The sequence below is a fragment of the Mastigoproctus giganteus genome, chromosome 12, assembly GCF_048544385.1.
Source record: "Mastigoproctus giganteus isolate SK-2022 chromosome 12, ASM4854438v1, whole genome shotgun sequence".
In the NCBI taxonomy this organism is placed as follows: Eukaryota; Metazoa; Arthropoda; class Arachnida; order Uropygi; family Thelyphonidae; genus Mastigoproctus; species Mastigoproctus giganteus.
The window spans coordinates 90,734,078-90,753,256 of NC_143586.1; the positions used below are offsets into that span (position 1 = coordinate 90,734,078).

The following is a 19,179-nucleotide window of genomic DNA, read 5'->3' on the forward strand; positions in this document are numbered from 1 at the left end:
ATGCTGTACTCTCGCCTAAATTTACAGGTAATTTCTAGTTTTGTTAATTCTCCTCTGAAATAAGAATAATTAGTTTAACAACTGTCAAATATGAGCAATTTTGAGTAATAATGAGACTACTATCGAGTTAAAATAATCATTGAGAGTTGCACTGCACCGAGTTTGCTCAGAATGTAGGGGAGGAGGTAGTTTATTGGCGAGTTTGATGCGTTCAGAAGAATCAGTAAAGCCTTCAGTCGTGGCTGGTAAAACTGCAAGCTTCAGGAATTACCTACTCCAATTGGAGGGTTTTAGGGTCAGGTTTATACCGGCAATACTCGTTTAATTTTGTTGACTTGGCGATGACTGGTTTCGAGTGTTTCCTATGGTTCGTTATTTGATGATAAATTTTTAAATAACAGCAATTACAACTGATAATATAAATGTACAAGTCTAACAGCGACAGGTGTTTCAACATTTCAAATAAACTGAATTCCACTCACCAATTAAAGGGGGAGGAAAGCGAACCAGACACAAATTTCTGCGAATTCCAACGCTGAGCCTTTGTATCACTTTCATAAAAGAGTACGCGCACTTCACTAAGTTCTGCATTAAAGTCTATAAAAAATAGCAATTGCAGCTACTCCGAGAAAGTCTCCTCACAGTAGCTCAACAACGAATTAACTGACAGCGACACCACTGGTGTGTTGTTTTTGTTACAGATAAAAATAATAATCCCTAATAACAATTCATCCTTTGTTGCTGTTCTTGATCCACTTTTTGTTTGACATTTTTGAAAGTTGTATTGTCACTGGAAATTCATTGCCAATTGAGTTCATCTTTTTTCAACAATTCAATTTTTGTAGGTTTTTTTTGTTGTCCTTGCCGCACAAATATGAGTACCATAATGGTATACGTCAACCGAAGATGGAAATTCCACTTGTCTAACAACAAAATATACAAGTGAAGTTCTACCCTGTGTGGGTTAGATTATTATATTAGTTAAGTCCATGTATATTGTCCAGTTTGGATTTGCCTAGACCCTCAGGTCAAAAAGTGCTCTTCTCCAGATGGAACCCCTTTCATGGATGTAGTGAGACGAGCTGTGGTGTCTTCATAGTTTGGGCAGTGGTACATGATAATGCTCCTAACTTTCTGGGAGCCCACAGGAGCAGCATGGATCTTCAATGATGCTAAGTCCAGCAAGTTTGGCGTTTAGGGAGCCATGGCCACTGAGAATGAAGAAGGTAAAGAGACCAGGGGCAAAGTAGCAGAGGATCACAGGGCTGGTGAAGTTTATTTGGAGAATGGATCTCTTTTTGACAAGGCTTTTAGGAGTAGAATCCCAGCGCGCTTGCCAGATCTGATAAAAGTGATTTGAGATGTATCTTTTTTTTCAATTTTTGGGTAAATTGCCAGGTTCACACTGTAATTTAGGACAGTGGTTGGAATTCTTTTCTTAAAACAGTACTCAGCCCTCTTCGGATGACCTCTAGATCAAGAGGAAGTAAGCCCACGAAGACCTGGAGGGCAGGCCTACTAACAGTAGAGCATGTCCTAGAGATGGTGAGGAGCATGGTACGCTGTACTGATTATAGCTTATTTGAATTCCTGACAGCTGTTGCCCCGTAAGCCCAGGCACCAGTCCCATAACAATTGATAGGTAAGAAAACCACCTTGTAGAGCAGGATGAAGGAATGACTACGGACATGCACGTGATCCTTTTCACCAAGGCAGTATATTTGTAAACGTGAGGTTGCTATCATTAATAATTCCAATGATTAATGATTCCATTAATGATTTTTTAACTCTGTGATTAAATGAATGGTGGTGCCGTCAATCTTAATACCAGGGGACGCCTAATGTGAAATTTTTCTTTTAACAAAATGGCCCTGGTTTTGTCTGCTGCTATGGAAAGTTTGCATTCCTCAATCCAGTTGGGGAGGAGGCCAATAGCAGTGTTAGTTCGATCTTCAAGGAGGCGACTAGTGCCTGCCCGAAGGTGAGGATAAGATCGTCAGCAAATGCTAAGCACCTCAGCTGCCCAAGACCCATGGCGAGGAATTCATCCAGAACCACTGACCAAAGGAACGGTTCAAGGACCTCTTGTAACCTCTTGTGACAAGGTAAGTAGTCTGGTTGAAGGCCGTGGTCTGCGCAGTAGCACAGTGTTATAGTAACCATCCTCCCCATTCCGGATGGAAAAGGCCCGGGTTCGAATCCCGTCGATGACACGAAGAATTTTAATGGACTTTTTACACTCCGTGGCTGAGTTAGTCGGTCTCAGGCGTAGATAACAAGGTTTTACCACCAGAAACTGGGGGTTTTCATCCAGCAAACTGACAAATCGACCATAGAATCACGCAATTAACAGACATAAGATACATAGCACAGCACAGCAGATGAATTTAAATATTCGGGTAGCCTAATATAATAATTTGGTTTGTTGAAGGCCGTGGTAACAGAGATGGACCAGTTATTTAGGTAACTCAAGGTAGGTTTCCGGAAGTTTGGCGTACAGAAGGCGACAGAGTATAGAAGGCCAGCAGACGCTGTCAAAACGCCAGAGAAGTCAACCGTGATGGCAAGGAAGTATTTCTCCTTTGTAGCATTGGCAGCTTGGATGAAATGATGGATTAAAATTAGTGGTCCTGCGATCAGCCTTGACCAAAAATTGGTTGGCAGAGCTGATATTTTGAGTCTCGTAGTGGGCTGAGAAGCGAAGGAGATGGTGTCGCTCAAGGACTTTTCCAAAGACAGAAAGCAGGGCGATTGTACGATATAATCTAAGCAGGTGAGGCGGTTTCTCAGGGTTATAGAGTATCAGTTTAACGGTTGCATTCTTCCATGCGGGAAAGGTACCTATTAAACAAAGAGATCATTGTGTTTAGGCAGATTTCTGCCAATTTCTTCAGGATCTCTGCCTCAACTAGATCAGGCTCAGGGCGCCTCCTGTCCTTCGTTTTTGCCAAGGTGATGAATAATGACAATACCTGCAAAAATTATCGTCGATTGAACAATTTCTCCTATAGGGAGCTTGTCACTTATGACACGCTAGACAAGTCACTTTTTCTCGTATAAGACACAAGAGTGCGCCAAGATCCTTTCTTTTTTAGTTCTAATAAGGTTGCTGTATCGGTTTCTCAGGAACTATGTACGTCTCAACAAGCATCAATTTCAGGTTGTGGAAAAGAGACCCTGGCACTCTGGAAACTTTTCAGGGAGGAGTGAACAGCCCTGTGCAGATGGTCCAATTCTGGGTACCACCACGGAAGAGATTTGTGATGAAATTTCCTCGTTTTTTTTTTTTCTTTGGTAGTTGTTGGCGCATCGGCTTCTGTGGCCATAATGCACCTCCCAAGGTTTTTTGCAGTACTTTGATCCAAGCCCGAGGCAGGATTCGAACCCGCGACCTTTGGGTTGCCAGGCAGGCACTTTACCCACCCGGCTAGCCCGGTCGACTTCCTCATTGTGATGACTTGATCGCAAGCGTAGATGGTGATCTTCGTCAAGTTATTTAGCTGTTCAGAGGTCGGGACAGAAGCAAGAAATAAACAATGTTATCATCAGGAAGCTGGGACTCAACAGATGAGACGAAAACGTCCAAACTAGCAGATTTCAGGTCGCAGGGGACGATGTCGTGAAATTCTGGAGCGCCTGGATCCACCGACTAGCAGATGATGTAATCATCTGCTAGTCGGTGGATGGAATATCGCGAAGAGGTAATGGCTGTGTGATCTAGGTGGTCCAGGCCACTTAGACTTGCCAAAATTAAAAGTGATGGGAGATTGATCTAGAAAAAAGTATGACATCACCAGCCTTCTCGCAAAGCGTGCTACGAAACATTGGGAGATGGCCAGGTTTATTGAGGACATCCAGGATGGTGGTATTCGAATTCAAATTATTTATTAGAGTCACCCATTATTTCTTCTATATACCCATATTTGATATACCCTGACAAATATACCTATATACCCTGACAAATTTGATAGGATATTATGATGTGGTTACAAAGGAACTGGATGCAAAAAATAATTTTGATATCATATATTTGGATTTCAGGAAAGCTTTTGACACTGTTGCGCATGGAAGACTATTGTACAAATTGGAGCAGAATGGTATTAAGGGTAAGTTGCTACAATGGATAAAAGGATGGTCGAGTGGGAGGAGACAGAGGGTAATAATCAGTGGGTGCTACTCTTCGTGGAGTAATGTTATTAGTGGAGTCCCACAGGGTTCGGTGTTAGGTCCACTGTTGTTTTGTATATTTATCAATGATATTGATGAAGGTATATCAGGCTTAGTGTCGAAGTTTGCAGATGATACAAAGGTTGGCAGGGTTGTTAATGACAGTAATGGCAGTGTGCTACTGCAACAGGATCTAGATAATCTGGGCAGATGGGCTAAGAAGTGGCAACTGAAGTTCAACCTTGACAAATGCAAAGTACTGCATATGGGTAGAAGAAACCCCAGAGAAACGTACCAACTGTGTGGTACTACACTTAAGCTGGTAGAAAATGAAAAAGACCTGGAAGTAATTGGGCAGGCAGATATGAAGCTTTCTGAGCAATGCAGACAGGCTGCCAGGGTAGGTCATGGGGTTTTGGCAATGATATATAGGAATTTTGCTAGCAGGGAAAAGGAGGTGATTATCCCTCTGTATAAGGCAATGGTCAGGCCACGCCTTGAGTACTGCGTACAGGTCTGGAGGCCTCATTTTAGGAAGGATATAGATTTACTTGAGCGTGTACAGAGAAGATTGGTGAGGGGAATGAAGGGATCCTCTTACCAAGAGAGGCTTAAGTTCTGCAAATTGCAGTGGCTGGAGACTAGGCACCTGCGAGGTGATCTGATTGAAGTGTATAAGGCCTTGAATGGGTTGAGCACGCTGAATTCTGATGGGATCCTTCCACTTGTTCAGATTACGAACCTAAGGGGGCATAAATTCAAATTAAGAAAGGACAGATGTAGAATAGATGTGCGGAAATTTGCCTTTAGCCAGCGGGTGGTTAATTGCTGGAACAAACTTCCATCTGTCGTTGTGGAAGTTGATAGGTTGAATAAATTTAAGGAGGAACTGGACAGGCATTTGGAGGGAATGGTGTGATTTTTTTTTTTTTTTTTTTTTTTTGGCTGATGCTGCATAAGCTCATACATTTGCTTTCTTGCATCACATGGCACTACTACTACTACTACTACATTCAATCATCCTGAAGGACAGCCTTGAGTTTTGCAGGAGTGAGTGTAAGGTTCATGCAATAAGAGGACGTCAATTTCCTGCTCGTCCACGATTATCCTGAGTTGATCGGCTACACCTCTGGAACGTTGTGTGTTAATTTGCAAAAATTTGATAGTTGGTTTGATTTTCTCATTTTGGTGTCTGTCCATAATCTGTCTTCTGCTGGATGAAGCGCTTTGCTTTAAGGTAAACAAGACATGATGGGTCTCTGATTGAGTGTGTACTCTACAGGTTGGCTGATTTTCAGTTGAAGCATACCGTACCCTATGAACGATTTGGGCACTCTTTGAATTCGTGACCCTTTTGGGCGCAGTACTCGCATGTAGCGGTTGTTTGGACACATGTGTGAGTAGTGTTGCCCAAATCTCAGTTATTTTAAACAGTTCGTTCGGAACCGGGACGTGTCCCGAAATTGATGGCTTTTCCACCCAAGTAGATTCTATCTTGTGCCCTCAAAATGCTCCAGGTTACTGGTAAATTTACATGCTCTTCTTCGATATGCTGTCTTAATAGCTACATTGCATTAGAGTTATCAATTTTGGTTATCCCTTGCCCTCACGGATAGCACAGTGGTTATAAACAACATCCTCCTACATAGGATTGTTGTTATTGTTGGGTTTTAGGAACATCAGCGACTAAGACCATATTGTTCTATGTGTATTGGTTATAGAATCTGTAATGTAAATTGCGTGTGTTCTAAGGTCGAGTTTCTGTGAGCTAGAAGAAAAACCTGAAGACTCAGACGAAGTTTCAGGGGGGAAAGCCATACTATCCTGCACTGAGACCGACTAATAAGCCACGTTGTGAAAAAGGCCCATAAAATTCCTCTCGTCATCGACGGGACTCGAACTCAGATCTTTTCCATCCGGTGTGGGGAGGACGGGGATCCTAGCAACTGTGCTACCCACGAGGGCCCACACGGGGTAGAAAATATCCGAGTTCGAATGACGTCAATGAAGATAGGAATTTCTTTTGCATACGGTTACAAATTCAAGGTCACTTTATACTAATGTAAACCGACGTTCAATTATTTGACCTTTGGTAAAATTGAAGGGCAAATGATTGAATATCGCTGTTCACCGTATAAAGTGTACCCCTCTAGCTTCCGTAAACATTAAATTATTACGTGCAGGAAGCCTCTAAGAGCAATGTCAGACTTCAAGTGGGCATAATTTCCATCTTTATTTCGTTGTTAAATGCCATCGCCCAACCACTCGGATAGAGAACATTCCTCCCCTACACACGGACAGAAAACAGCACCATCCTATAATCAGGGCACACCCAGAAATTAATTATACTTCAGTTTGGCAGTTAAAGTCGATATCCGTCGTTTCTAGTAACCCCCCGAGGAAAGTGTAAAGGTGAGCAGTACATTGCTAAAGTAAAACAGGATGCGGGTGACTCCACCCCACTGAAAGAAAGCCTGTTGGTTTAAAACTAATCAGCATTGGATAAGGGTTTGCGATATCAGTAATATGGTTAACAGTTACGATAGAGACCATACATGGGGTTCGATGTGCAACCATGTTTACGTACATGATACGCCCAAGGAAAGAATGCAAAATAAAAACAGAAACATTCTCTGAGAGAGATGAGAGAGCTTGGGTTTTAAGAAATGAGACAAACTGAGAGAGAAGATACTTGTTGAATACAAAATCCTTCTTCATAAGGTTTGGTTATTTGTATTATAGATGGAACCCCTACGAAACTGGACACGTTATCCATCCAAGTTCTAAGCTTCATCCAGAGCTCCTTTTCATGGTACAGAAAGAACACATTGTTCAGCTGGAGACTAATACACGCTGAGGAAAAACTCCAATGCGTGGATTTTGGTAAATACTCGTATAATATCTGAAACGCTCCATCACCAGGTCCCGCTAAGCAGGTCCCTTATCTCCTGGACACACACATCATCCTCCGAATCAGAAGCCTCTCTCAAATTATATTCACGAGCTGTCCATGAATGTATGCTAGCTATATAAAAACGTTTACAATATTTAATTGCCTCTGGAAAGCCTAAAGAAGAAATTTTTATAGGAACGTCAAGACAGGACATAGTGTATTTGTCCTTATATGCTCTTTGGCTCATAACAAAGGATCATTTATTTATATACTTAAATACGATACCTCGTTGTTTTATGTCTCACCACTACCACCCGGTGTCATCTTTGTTACAGTGGAACTTGTGATTAAACGACCCCAAATTACTTTAAAAACACAAAGTTGAGGAAAAGTCATGGAACGTGGACGGCGTCTTAAACTTCGATCGCAAACGCTTAAAGAATCCTGCTTTATCTCATATAATTTAGGTCTTCTACTACCATCTTAGCACTGTCCATAATAAAGGACAGCCAACACGTTATCTCCTTTGATGTGACATAAATGGATACTTTTCCACCAGGTTCATTTCCATTCGGAAGAGGAATTGTTTCAACCCTCATAAACTTTATATGCAGCATTCGCTTTATAGACTTCGTGCTGTCATTAGACTTCTTTCAGTTCATCTTCAACAGCCGATGACAGTCGACATTCATCGACTGCTTCCATTTTCTTAGATTAAATATATTGGACTCGCTGGCATTCACACTCATCTTTTCGTTCTTTTGTATGACTCGCAGTAATTGGGGTAAAGTAGCTCTATTAGTGCTCTATCAAAGCCTACGATGCTGTTCTGAGCTCTGCCTCTGGAATCCTTAATGACGACAGTGTTCATTGGGTAAATTCCATCAGACTCTCATTCGATCTGTTTCACCTTTTTAACGGCGAGCTTTACATAAAAGAATTGCTGGACCATGACACAGACGAACGCTCAGGTTAACGAGAGATATTAGAGGTTCGTGTAATGATAGAAAGACAAAAGGAGGGATTTCACCTTCCATCAGCCACTCATTACGGCCATCGATAGAACAATGCGAAGGAGAAGAGCAAAGATGGGCACGCCGAAACGATTGAATTTAAATACGTGAAAACAAAAGAGACATTTGCTTGGAGAAAAAAACATATTCACATTGTGAAAACATCAGTCCCATTCATACGCCTTATTAGCAAGGAAAGGCTTTTGGAGAGACACGAAATAAATAAGAGAAACAGAAATTTGTGTTTCGAGATGAATCCATAAATCTCTTCCTCGGGGGAAATGAAAAAAAAACTTGATATAATACAAGTAAAGTAAAGGGTTCTTTGCCTTGCCTTTCCTCTGATAAAGAGAGTTACGGATGCATCTCGAAACGTTCGTTTCATTAAGCATCCATTTTATGTACTTCGGTGTTATCTGCTCTCACTAAAAGCTTCAACTTCACCTAAATGGCTGATTCGTTTTCCATTGGATGTTTTAAAACCCTCTTTTGACTGCCACTCACTGCAGGAAGTCTGTTCCAGCCGATATTCGCAAGGCAACAATTATCGCTCATTAAATAACAAATTTCCCAGTTACTTAATGAAAAGAACTTTTTCCTTCGAGACTTATTGGAACAAAAGATCCGAAGAATGGCTAACGGCCTTACGTGAAATTATATGACTAATTAAAAGAAACTCTCACCTGCTTAATGAATAGATTCATTAAATTGGTGAATTGAGTTTTTCAAAGCTGAACATTCTTTTATTTAGTTTCAAACAAAAGCATCTCAACCGATACTAAACTTCCCAGTTAGTATCAGTTGGATTAATTCTTTCAAAGCCTCATTAAGCTCTTTCGGTGTTTGTGGAATTACAAAAGAGGGTGGATTTTTCCTTCCACGCGCTACACTTGCACCTGCTTTCGGTGTGGAGCGAAATATTCTGCTGCTGGAACAGCCAGAAATAGAGTTTTTCATCCAGCAATATAAGCAGACTTTCTGCTAGAAATCAGATAGATTCGTGTCCCAGTACTTTTGATTACGTAGTGTATGTGATTGAAGCTGTCGACCATCAGGACGCAGGTCGATTGCTGTCTTTAGCTTTAGAATTAGCAGTAAAATTTCTTATTTTGACCACATCCAGAGAATGACACGCTCCATGCCCAATTAAGAATAAATAAATATACAAAGCTCTTTCTTTGTCTCTCTCCTAAATAAGACGATCACCTTAGGGTTCATCAAAACACGGAACTCGCTTTTAATATATGATTTATTATTGTAATTACGATTTACGTAAATAACTTTCGATCCCTATTTTATTTTTTTAATTAAAAGATATTTATTATTGCATGCCTTACGACGTTGTTTCTGCTTTATCATGGATGAGTTGCTCCTTCTGGAAGATTGATGTGACAAATTAATCTGGGCTAAAAGAATGAGGGATTACAGCATCAGCCAGACACTTTTGTTCGCAGTTATCCGAGGATGAGATCCATCATTTGGTTACAACTAACATGGCACACACACTAATCCACGATCTTAATAGTATTCTCTTAACAGGGGGGGCGTTTTTGCAGTCATATTAGTTGTTATGACTACAAAAACGTCAACGTGACAGTTTCAACCATAATTCGTTTTATAACCGGCTTACATATGACGACATTCATTTAGGTTAAGTCACATCTGATCAAAATCAATGCTTGTTTAAGTGAGAAGATTAATTAAAGAAAGCTAGCTTATACGGTAATACGAGAATATATAAATGATTCTCAAATCGCAAAGGTCAATCCTATTTATTAGTACCAGTTTGGGAAAGGGATGGTGTTTATGAAATAACGAAATAATGTTTTTACTGGTGAGCTATACTTGGATGGCACATTTTTTTTTTTTTCAAAGGGCTAGATGGCAAGATCGCCATCCATAAAGATTCAGGTTTCTAGTTCTAAAAAATAAAAATATGTACTATATAGGAGTATTTCGGGTCACCATCATGTTAAGCGCCAAAGCAACCCGAACTTCTGGGGAAAAAAAAGAAAAACTGGCATCACTCGCCTGGACCAGCTAACTCATCCAAGAAATTCCTCCTCTCATTGATGGAATTCGAACACACGCCTTTTCCACCCACTGCTGGGAGGATGGTGATTATAACCATTGAATTAGCCCCCAGGACCTTACTATTATACGAGTACATAAATATGCTAGAATGTTCTCAAAGTTCAGACGCTCCAGTTAGCTGTCTGGAACATATGGTGGAATTACTTGATAAACAATAACAGCGACTAACTGGGATTTTAATTTCGACTGGACAGGGAGAATCCTTAATGGTTCTAGATGTGGGTGTCGTTTCTATTTGATTTTGTTTATGTCGCCTTCCTTTTTGATTGTCAAAATAAGTTAAGTGAGCATTGCGTTTGAAGTGAGCGTGTTAAACTTTCTTCTGTGAGGAAAATCATCGAATGTGAAAACCATGGTTCTGTCCCTCAAGAATAAAGGCGTTAACGCTGCGTATAATAAGTGATTTAAAGAATTCTTACGATGATCACTTGGCAAAAGGAGAAAGGTTATAACGCTTAAATGCCATCTGATAATCATGTAAACGTTAAGAAATTAAAGAAACTACCACCATGAACTCTCTCTCTCTGTCTTTTTCACTACTTTTCCTCTTAACCCGAATACGTTAATTAAATATCGCATTAAAACGAGAGAAAGTTGTGCTTTTTTTTCAGTTATCTCCAATAATTATGCTTCTACACTCCACCGCGTGATCTATTAGCAACGAGGTTAATTTACCTTCACCTTCTGCATTCGTGAGCTTCTTTCATTAACAAAGTCTTTTAATTCATTGGCTTTCGTAACTTAAAGTTAAGTACCTGAGTGATATAATCAGTGTACCATTTAGACTGCAACAAAATTTCAACGAAGATATCGAAATCGTTTAGAAACAAAATAAGAAAAAAGTTCAGGAAAATTCCAAAGGTTAAAATGGTATGATATATCAACTGCTAATCAGATGAAACACCAAATATCTTGTAATATATTTTATAAAATACCGTCCTCCTCCAAATTAGCTACAGCCCCTAATTGGTTTCTGGTAGACATTATCCTTCATATAATGTCAACAACCAAACCGCACGGTTTGGACCTGGTGAAAAAGTAGCCAAGCACTTTGGAAATTAAATTAAGCACCAAGGCGTGACGTATTTGTATCACTGGACAAGCTAAACAGGGATGCACAACGTTGGTCCATGGTCACCTTTGGCAAAAACTCTTTCTCGACGCAGAAATGTATCGTGATCAGTTGACAAATGCACCCATCATATACTTGTCACTGACCATAGTGTTGGTTCAAACTTGATACGTTTCATTTCTTGATATTATATTTTAATTGAGATACTTCTGCATCTTTATATTCGATGCTTCAAACGAACACAGATTAAAAAGACTCTCAGTACTGACGTATAAACACATATTAGAAAAATAAAAAAAAGGAAAACCTGGAAACAAGACAGAACATCTTAAGAAATTTCATGAAGCAAGGCAAAAATCAGTGATACCAATTTCACATTGAAAGAAATGGAACGAGGGACAAGCAGCTAAATAGTTCTCGCATGCAGCGCAGTTGGTAGAATCTCTGTTCTCCCCACATCGGGTGGAAAAGGTCCGGGTTGGAATAGGGCGAATGACTTGTGGAAGTTGGTGGCTGAGTTGGTAGGTCCCAGGTGACGGTTTCTTGGTTTTTTTCTCCAGGAAACTGGCGTTTTTACTCGGACAAATAGGCAAATCGATCACAGAATACACAAATTTACAGACATCATAAATGGGGCACAATATGGTCAAGCCGTTGATGCATCTAAAACCCTACAACAACGAGTTGGCCCAAAGAACAAGCAATTAGAGATTAACACCTAGCATATAAGAACTACTAAGAGAGGAATTATAAAGAAAAACCATCAACAAACTTCTCTATTTATGCACAGCACCTCAAAAACATTGACTCGCATGTCCTGTCCCGAGTTGTTCTATATCAAATGGTGTCCTCTACAACTCACGCTCTTCTCGGCTACGAAACAAACAATTCAGTGTTCTAGTTTAATGGGTACCTACAAACATAATTGACCTCAGATGCACCTTATTTAACTTTAAGAAGTTAAGGGCCTTCACCCCAGACAAGCCTTAGTTCAAGATGGTATTTGACGGAATTTATTCTGGAGCTCTCGATGAACAGCGGAACTTCGTTCACTGATTTCCTTTTCGAAATCGATAATTGGGCCACTTGAAGAGGATTCATTTCAAAGTAATTCTCTAAGTAATGTATTTGCTGTAGAATCACCTTTGGTAGTTGCTTCTGGTCCTTTGTCTGTAGAAAAAACTCAAAAAAACTTTCTTATCATCAGCGTAGCACACGAAGTGTTTGGATGTGAAGAGAAATGGCTCCAAAGCGGCAAAGACGAAGGCAAAGAGAATCCCTAGAGATATTCAGATCTTAAGGAAGATTATTATGCGTTATAATCAGTTTTCTGTTAGACAGTAATGCCTGTAGCATGCAGAATCCTATCAGATATTCTAAGGTCGGCGTGGAGGATATGTAGGAGTGCCAGGATGCTAATTGGTTGACATCTAAGAAGATTATCAGGTTGAGCTTTGCAGCTGACAGAATTCTGAATCTTGAACGGCATTGCCAAGGGGCTGGCAGTTGTCGAGCGACCCTGAATAACAATATGGAGGTAAGATGCCTCATGAGGAAAGCAATGGATTAGATAAAAGATTTGAAATACCACAAGATAATTGGACATAATAGCTCCTTGATTTCAACACGATAAGGCAGTATATTTTATACTAACAAACGAAACCAAATGAGATTATCTTAAACAAATGAATCCAAGATGAAGGGAGAAAATTGTAACCAAAATATTACCTATTTTATGTCTTGAGAGGAGCTCCTAGAAATGCATCGCGATCTCTAAGTTGTCATTGACAGTGCATCCATCCTAAAGCGTTTATGGTCCTATTAAACGAATGAAGAGCGGAAAAGGACAACACTTGAATGTTGTTTTTACGATCAACCAGATCTAGAAAATAAGGAGGGATATAAAATGAATAATAAAATTCGATGTCCTTGTCAATATAGGCACGAATGTGTAGAGCAGACTTTGTTAAAATAGATATCCAAGAGCAGTTTCTCGTAATCACTTCATAAATCCTACGATGCTTCTATCACTCCGGATATCCTGCAAATGTCGCAGTTTGACGCTAGACCAGTCCGATATTTTTGAGTCCCAATAAAAACTACGGAAGCCATCTCCAGATTCTGATACCACTACTTTTATTGGGCAATAATTTCACGCCCACGTGTGTGGTTAGCATATTTCCAACTTTTTCCACTTTTTTCCACCGCTTTTTTTAAAGAATTCTGGTGACTTATGAAGCCTATTAAAAAATAGCAATTCTGTTTATAAAAAACAGAAAGGGAGTTCTAATTGAAACATTTTAAGATATCCCAAAAAATCGTAACCAACCGAGTACCTATGTCCCCATCTCGTTGGCGAAATACCCACGCTCTGACACTGTGTAGAATTACAACAGTCATTGAGGAAGTTGGAAAAGTGTCAACTTTTTTACTTCCTGTAGCGAGGATTGTGAAAGTAATCTTTAAAGTCACTGACGCTATACCCGAAGATACTCTGACACATGCTAAAGAAAAAGGATAAAAAAAAAACACGCCCACCATATCGCTGTTTCCTGGTAGAATAGCCAATATGGAGGATGATGATTCTACTTCAGTTGTGCTATCAAAGATAATAAATTCTTAATTTTAAGCTCACTTTTTAAGTTAGGAAAAAATGATGAGTTGTTTTCTCTAGCTCTGACAGGAAGCGCTTTCACATAACACTAGACCATAGAGTTTAACATGTTCTTCAACTTGATCATGCGTTCGATTATGAGCAACAGTTTTTGATAAAGCGATAGAGGTAACCTCTAGAAAGTTCTAGCTTCTTTTCTTTTATTTTTAAAGGTTGGTTGTTGTCTAATAGATGAAAATCCCGAAATTCCAGGAGAAAAACCATGGCTGGGACCCATTAACTCAGCTACGTTGTGAAAATGATCCATAAAACTTCCTCGCTTCATTGATGGGGTTCGAACTCAGGTTTTTTCCACCTGGTGTGGGGAGGATAGTGATTATACTTTAATTGCGCTATCCACGAGGGCTGTTTATGAAAACTCCAACAGTGCAGGTATTGAAACCCATATATGGTACAAAATTTCTTAATCTTCAACCCATGTATGGTACAGAGTACCATACATAGAAAAATACATCCCGAAGGAAGGTTCTTACAGAAAACAGACGTATAAGGGATACACGAGGAAGAGGAAAAGTTAGTTCTGTGAGTTGTGAGTTGGACAGTAAATGGATGCAGCAAGTGTTCGGGACGGTCTCGGAAAGAGTGCGAGAATTGCAGTTTAAAATTTCAGAAGAATAGTGCCTATGGAAGTATCTAAAGAAACAATATGCAGCAGAAACTGAATATCTATGAAACAGAGCGTGGAATGACTTCGTAAGAGATGGGTCATTAATTGACTTAAATACCCTCTTTTGAACGACGTCAAGAAGCTTGAGGTTTCGGGGACACCACCCCAGATGTGTGCTATTTGGAAGAAAAGTAACACAGGAAGAAACAGAAAATTAGGTTTTTGATGCGGATGAAGCAAATATTTGAGATGTGCCAAAACAGATTAGAAGTTTGGATAATTTCTAACAGAGATATTTGGTCTTGTTTAGAAATCTGAGTGTCAACAAAAATGAGTATAGAAGCAATAGTCTTCGTTCCGAGAAATAAGACAGGACTTAGTTTCAGAAGGATTGAATTTAACTAAATTTTCTTTGCCCCTTTGGAGAATTACTTGAAGAATGCCATTTAAGAAATTGGGGCGGATATTCTCAAACTTGAAAGTAGAATGTAGAGTGCCATCATCAGCAAAACTATGGATAGTAATTCCAGTCAGTGAAAGGTCATTGATAAATAACAAGAAAAAGGTGGAGACGCAACTAAACCTTGGGATTACCAGCATTATTAGTGGAGAAGATAGAAGACAGAGTGTTGTATACACTCTGTCATCACCCGCAGAGAGTGTTCAAAGAAAAAAAATAGACAGACATTGTCAAAAAAACAGTTGGTATGCCATAAGGTGAAAGCTTGTCTGAAAATGTTTAATGCCAAACGCGGTTTAAACCTCGAAAACATCAAATGCAACTACTTCAGTTTCACCAAATTTTTTCCATCAAATGTTTTCCAAAGATGATAAACATAAGCCATCATCATCAGTGATAGACGCTGACGGAATCCATATTGGTGATCACAGGTCAGGTGGAAGGATTCGAGATGGTTCAAGAGTCAGTAGTTGATGGATCTTTCCATTACTTTAAAAAGAGTATAAGTGCAATGGAAAAGAGGGATTTGCCACCCTTTTAGAAATTAGCTGGATACGAGCTAATTTCCAAACACAAATAAAAACACCGAGTAATAAGAAAGTGTAAAAAGTAGAGACTAAACAGGAGCAAATTAAGGAACACAGGTTTTGAGATCACGTGGAGAAATTCCATTACGACCTGGAGTTTATTTGGCATCCAGATTATTCGGAATTCTTCTGATATCCTTCTGTCGAAGACCATGGTGGTCATTGAGTGAGTGTATTTAGTATAATAGGAGGTGGTGTACCATTATCATTGATACAAGTGCTAAAATAAAAAATAGGATGTTGGTAATTAAATTGTCTTTAGATGAGGATGCAATGGGCCCAATACCTTTTAATAGAGGTGACTAGGGCCAGCCGGAATATACTTTCATCTGCCCAAGTAATGTAGGCAGAAAATGAGGGTGGGAGATTTGGATTCAGGCCAGTTATGATATGCTACATTCTTATCTTAAACAGCCTTAGCATGCTTATTGGGAAAACAATGATCAGATAGGGAAAGAGATTTAGGGCGAAACGTAAAATAAATGATTTCATTCAAAGAAGAATAATTTCACTGACACGATCTAAGTAAACATTTGGATTAGAAAATCTAAATCTTTGGTTCTAAATCTAAATCCAGCCAAGAAAAGAAGAGTAGAAGTCACAGAGATCATCCCATTTTGCAATCTTGTAATTCCAGACACACCAAAGCTGAGAATGGCCACGAGAGAGAGAGAGACTCCAATGAAGTGACCATCAAGAAATTATGATCTGAAGTGCTTAGAGAACAACTAACATTGATTATGTGAACCGTTATTGATGAGAAAAAGATCAACAGTGTTTGACGTATGGGTAGAAGCGTTTGGTATTCGGATAAATAAATGAAAATCTGTGCGAGGTCATTAGTGCTGTAATTGCAAAAACTTCAGCATCTCGACCAGCTGGGTCCGTGTGACTAGAAAACGAAAGCCAGCTGGAGTTTACACATTAAAATCACCAAAGAAAATTACCTCACTGTTAGGAAAGTTGGACTGGAGAAAATCAAGCGATTAGTGGATTTGGAAGAACAACAAAGGAAAAAGATGAATATGACAGAATGGGGTAGAGAGATTTAAACAGGTCAAAAAAAGAAGATTCCAAATTAGGAGATCTCCGATAAGAGCGCAGATGTGCATAAGTGCCATATTTTAAATGATAAAGGAGAACAGTTAGGGCAATTGAGTTTCCATGACTATTCTTTATCACTTCAAAGGTGTAAGTAGTGGTTGAGGTAACCAATAATTTGGTCAGCAAAGTAAGTGGGGCTTGGCAGACCATAGGTAGAAATAGGCATCATTAAGATTGAACTGAGACCACGTATATTTTTGGAAATCAGTGAGGAGGTATTCGGAAGGTTTTGATCTTTTTGCAGATAACTTGGTTCTGTCAGTTTGACTATTCATGATGCATTCAGCAGATAAAGTAAAACTGATGTGGGGACATGTATGAATTACTGAAATTTTTGAATATGGTTTACACACAGCAAGAATATATCCAGCTCCTTGAAATAACGTGGCCTCGATAATGTCACCGCATACACACTACACGGACTCCCTTCAATCACTAGCTGGCAATACACCAACTGATCCGGATGCTCCTAGAGAGTTACCAACAGGCCTATTCCGTGGACTATCTTAGCAGCCGGCCTACAAAAACCGTTTTAGATCTTTACTCTCGAAATGTAACGAATACTGGATCTCGCCATGATGCCCATCACAAAATTATCACTCATACTGCATGATGGAAGAGATGGGAGTTGTCATAGCATTGCTCTGGAGACTAAAACATATATTTCACCACTTCAAGCAGCTAATAAGTAAAGTGGTTGCATCGGATGATGAGTCATCAACTAGTGTTGTCTGGTGACACAGACGGATAGCATTTCTCTTGTGTTGTGGGCGTCATACCCCACATGCTCACTTTGGTGGTCGCTTCTAATATACTAGGTACAGTGGTTCATGCATTGCATATGGAATTATACCCAGGATTACTAAACACTTCACCATTGCGAAGGTGCAAGAAGAGGATTTGGTTCTCACAGACCGGATTTCACCGAACTTTGATCTACCTGACTCGCAAATGAAACCTGAATTTGAGTTTCATCTAAATTTTAAACTCATAAGTAGCAAGCCCTAGCCGCACCCGAAAGAATATCTGTGATAATATTCAGGTAACTTAATTGTTTATTACTTATTGGATTTTAAACACTTTACCAGTTTTTATTATATTATATTTTATAATGATTTGAACAATGTACTAGTCCTTGAGGCTGTCACAGGAATTCTCTCAGATATGCCAATCAGGGTTTGCTACTTGGGAGTCTAAAACGCTGATGTAACTGATATTCGGGTGACACTCAAGTCAAGTAGACCTAATTTCGGAGAAGTCTGGTCAGTCTGTGACAGCCAGATCCTCTACATGCACCTTCACGATGGTGGAACTAATAGTAACCCTGGGTACAATCCCCATGTGCAAGTTCTGAAATATGACACCTATTATACTGGTGGTTATGACCCAGATGCGACCCATTGTAAGCAGGGTTTGAGGTGCGGCGCCCACACCACACGAAGGAATGCTGCTCCTCTGTATTAGCAGGCAATACTAGGTGGTAGATGACTCTCATCAACCGGTGCAATACCACCACTTTGCTTATGGAGGCCTGAAGCGGTGAAAACCATGTTTATTCTCCAGAGCAAAGCTCTGGAGAATAAACATGGCAACCCTCCCATCTCTCTCTCTCTCATCATGCAGTATGATTGATGTCTTTTGATTGATGGACATCATGGGGAGATCCAATCTTCCTTACATTTCGAGGGTACAGCTCTAAAATTTGGTAGCCTTCTAACAGGTTTCCGGATCAGCTAGTGTATAATAATCTCGCTGTCTCTTCTCTTCTCTGCCAGATAATGACTGGAGGGAGTCCAAGTAGGGAGTCCAAGTAGTGTGTATTGTTGAGGCCACGTCATGTCAACGTGCTGGGTATATTTTTGCCATGTGTATGCCATATCCAAAAATTCCATTACTTCATACATCATATCCTCCCCACGTTTTCTTACTACTGAATACATCATGAATTGTAAAACTAATAGAAAAAATTATCTGCGAAAAGATCTGAACTTCCAAAACACTCCCTCGTTCTTTTCACCAATATGCAACGTCTCAGTTCCAATTTGAATGATGTTCATTTCCACTTAGAATCTACCACACCACTTGAACTTTTTATGATAGAATTCCAGTTATCGATTGATTCAACCACTGCTCGTTTCAGTTATCCGAATTATTCGAAGCATGATTCCTTTCGCTTCAAAAGTTGTACTTGTGCATATGTCCGCTCTGATATTCCCTCTCAGAGATTTAGTAATTTGGAACATCCTCCTCTTTTCGATATTTTCTGGCTTAAGATCTCTCTACCGCATTCTGTCAAATTCATCTGTTGTCTCTGCTGTTCTCCCAACTCCACTAATCACTTAGAACTCTTTGACTTCCTCTCTTTGCAACTTGACTTTCTCCAGTCCAACTTTCCTAACAGTGAGGTAATTTTCCTTGGTGATTTTAATATTCGAAACTCCAGCTGGCTTCCGTTTTCTAGTCACAAGAACCCAGCTGGTCGAAATACTGTGGCTTTTGCAATTCTGA

At 39.8% G+C, this 19,179-nt stretch overlaps 1 long non-coding RNA gene across 2 annotated transcripts in view; it reads right to left on the bottom strand.

Moving 5' to 3' along the window:
* LOC150077263 (uncharacterized) overlaps nt 1–19,179 on the bottom strand; it is a 218,924-nt gene that overhangs the window by 180,481 nt on the left and 19,264 nt on the right. Inside the window, exon 1 of one of the 2 annotated variants that reach the window (XR_016547676.1) lies at nt 483–613. The exons of the other annotated variant lie outside the window; for it this stretch is intronic. This is a non-coding gene — a long non-coding RNA (uncharacterized LOC150077263). Of the gene's footprint in view, nt 1–482; nt 614–19,179 lie in introns of those variants that run through there. 2 annotated transcript variants of the gene reach the window in all.